Source organism: Alligator sinensis, unplaced genomic scaffold, assembly GCF_000455745.1.
Source record: "Alligator sinensis unplaced genomic scaffold, ASM45574v1 scaffold600_1, whole genome shotgun sequence".
Lineage (NCBI taxonomy): Eukaryota > Metazoa > Chordata > Crocodylia > Alligatoridae > Alligator > Alligator sinensis.
The window spans coordinates 5,020,057-5,023,511 of NW_005841859.1; the positions used below are offsets into that span (position 1 = coordinate 5,020,057).

The 3,455-nt window shown below is 48.6% G+C and overlaps 1 protein-coding gene across 3 annotated transcripts in view; it reads right to left on the reverse strand.

The window, feature by feature from the left end:
- Positions 1 to 3,455, reverse strand: part of MAPK12 (mitogen-activated protein kinase 12) — a 58,383-nt gene that overhangs the window by 39,258 nt on the left and 15,670 nt on the right. The window lies entirely within an intron of this gene.

The window sequence follows — 3,455 nt, forward strand, 5'->3', positions numbered from 1 at the left end:
TTGAGAGAGGCAGCCGCCATTACATGGGTTTTGAAGGGGCCCCACAGGCCAGAGGGAAGTCCTTGGCTAGCTGGATCCGGCCCACGGGCTGTATTTTGCCCATCCTTGGATTATTCCCTTCCATTCAGAACTGGTGAGGCCCCATCTGTATCTAGTTTTCGGCCCCCCAACAGCAGAAAGTATGTGGACAAATTGGAGAGTCCAGAGGAGGGCAATGAAAATGGTGAGGGGGCTGGGGCACATGACTTATGAGAGGCTGAGGGAACAGAGCTTATTTAGTCTAGACAAGAGAAGACAGAGGGGATAAAAGCAGCCTTCAACTACCTGAAGGTGGGGTTCAAAAGAGGATGGAGCTTGACTGTTCTCAGTGGAGGCAGATGACAGAACAAGGGGCAACGGTCTCAAGTTGCAGCATGGGAAGCTTAGGTTAGATAATAACAATTTTCTCACTAGGCAGATAGTAAAACACTGGAACAAGTTACCTAGAGAGAATGTGGACTCTTAATCTTTGGGGGTTTCTAAGACCCAGCTAGACAAAGCCTTAGCTGGGATGACCTAGTTGGGGATAGTCCTGGTTTGAGCAGGGGGTTGGACTAGATGACCTCCTGAGGTCTCTTCCAACCCTAATTTTCTATGATTTTATGAAGGCGCTATAGAGCACAGCACCTTCAGAAACTTGTGTTCCTTTGAGGATTAATTTTTCATGCCTTTGTGAGGCTGGGTTGGCGCGAGCAGCAGCTCACCCTTGCCCTCAGGGCTGTCAGCAGGGGAAGAAGAGGGGGGTCGAGAGGGAATCCAATATCAGCTGAGGTATTGATGGGAGTCAGGCTGGACCTGCAAGGCGAAGGGGCTCTGCTCCACCACACCTCCAGCTCTGGCCAAACAAAGCCTAGCTGGCAGCTGCGTGCTTCCCCCTCCCCCTCCCCCAGCCGACAGCCTCAGGGGTGGCCAGAGCTGAGGGAGAGGGATATTTTCGTAGCCTCCTCAGAAGCTGCTGGAGTGCCCACACCTGCTGGCCAGGGCCAGTGTCGGCAGCTCGTTTCTCCCTCAGCAAACAGGCAAATATCTGTTGGTTCAGTGGGGTGGGAGGCTCTAACTCATGGCATTTTGTGTAAAGCACCATGAGTTAGAGCGCAGCCCCTAAACACCTGGAGGCACCCTTAGGATCACAAATGCAAACTTTTAATGAGACTTGTGCTCCTAAATCTCTCTGGTACTTCTAGAAGCTATTACTCATATTTTGGTAACAAAATTATCATGGACAGTGCCTTATCATGGTAGGGTTTCACTACACACATGAAAATGCAGTCTTGACCTCCACAGACCTTAGAATTTAAAACCTTGAGTCTACAATGTGATATAGGTAGATGGACCTCTTATTCACTAATTCACTAATTCCCAATTTCACTAATGCAGGGCAATACACAACCAGTAAGTGTTGCAAACAGGACGGGAAAGAGGAATAAGGGAAAGAATTAGATCACAATTTTTCCAACTAGCTATGTGTACAGTTTGATGGCTCTGAACTTGTAAGAAACAGGATATATTAAAATCTACTGGGAGAAACATGGTAAGAACAGAGTTTGAACATGCAATATTTCTAGATATTACTATAATCTGTGAAACTAAACTAGTGTGTCATAAACAGTGATGTTACAGGCCATCCTCTGCCAACCTATATAAATATACAAGAGCAGGCAAGAAAAGATTGCGAGCACCTTTCATTTGTACAAGAGGAAGCTACATAGAATATCCCAATCCTGAAAAGACTTATGCATATGCTTAACTTTGCATCCAGGAATAAGTCTGACAAATTGAACTATTCCCAAGATAGAGAATGCAACACAGGCATGTGTCTTTGCAAGATTAAGGTTCTAGCCCAGGAGTGGGCAAAAGAGCAGATGTGACAGGGAGCTGGACTCTATTTCCCAACAGCCCTCGTCTGCATAGCTGGGGCCCATCTCCATGGAGACCACAGGCGCCATTGTGTTGTGATAACGCAAGGCTAGGGTTGCCATGGAGACCAGCCCCAGCTTTTCTGGCAGGGCACAGGGCAGGGCAAGGCAGGGGGCTGCTCCAGAGCTGCTGGGATCTTGTGGTGGGAGCAGCTTGGTTTGGGGCCAGGGCAGAGCCAGGATCTGCTCCAGAGCAGCCCCCTGCCTTATCACAGTGCAGCTGTTGCTGGGTTCTCCATGGAGACCAGCCCCGGCCATGTGGGCAGGGGCTGCTGGGAAATGGAATCCACTGCCAGCTGGAATCAGCCCATGGGCCAGACTTTGCCCGCTCCTGTTCTAGCCTTTCAGTCCAAGTAAGGGCTGGAGAAAGGATGTCTGTGTCTATCTGTGCGCACACGTGGGTAATCAAGTGTCACCTAGACTTCAGAAAGGATGGGTCCTTGGCTCCCCTCCCTGGCCCAGACTGATGCTTGATTGTGCAGGCCAGTCCAGGCTTCTCACCCACCCACTGCCTCACAGCATACTCTACTGCAGTGTCCTGAGGATTCAGACAACATCATCTCTGGGGACTGACTGCTGGCCTCAGCTGCTGTTTCCAGTAATACATATCACAGACCAAACAATTCCACATGACTAGCTAGCAAAGGGTAAACAATCAATGACTCATCTGACCTTTAATCCAAAAAGGTTTCCTCCAAGCCTGTTTAAGTGTAAATACATTTATACTGGCTCATATCTAACAAGCTGCTGAGTATGTACAAAACAGCCTTTGCCATAGGCCTGCTGCACTTTTAGTCTTAAAATAAAATGTTTCTTTCCATCTGATTTGTACCTTCAAAACTTGTGAGGGTAGTTTTTTGGGACCTATTTGAAAGTTCATTCCTTAATGTGAATGACTATATTTAGTGTCAATATGCCAGATATTTGAGATGATAAGAGTTTTGCCTCAAAGATCTGCATGGTTAGAATGGTACTCAGTCCTTACTTTGGGACTTGCTGAAGTTTTCTGCCTTTTATTTTGAAATAACATGGGATATCTGTATATCACCGAAGAAGTAGTCCTCTGGTATAAAAAGATATTTTGAGAAACCAGAACAACTTTACTGGTGTAGATCTAGGGTATCATATGGGGGTGAACCAATAAAGACTATCTGGGCCAATACCGATGGCCCACGTTGATTAACAAGCCATATTGGCAGATATTGATGTGATTGCCAATATGTTGGGGGGAGGAAGGGCGGAAGATTGGGGCCCCTGGAGTGGGGCTGGGTGGAGGACAGAACTGCAAGCAGATCATCTGTGAGGTGAGGGTGGGCTGGGGATGGGGGTGGTGTTGGGCTCTTCCTGGCGGGGGGGCTGGGCCAGGGCTGCACTCTGGGCAGATGGTGGCACTGGGAGTGGGGCTACAGGGTGGGCTATAACCACCTCAAAATTCACTGTAGCCCCCAAATCCCATCTCCAGTGCAGCCCCAACTCAGCCCCCTTGCCGGGAAGAGGGCA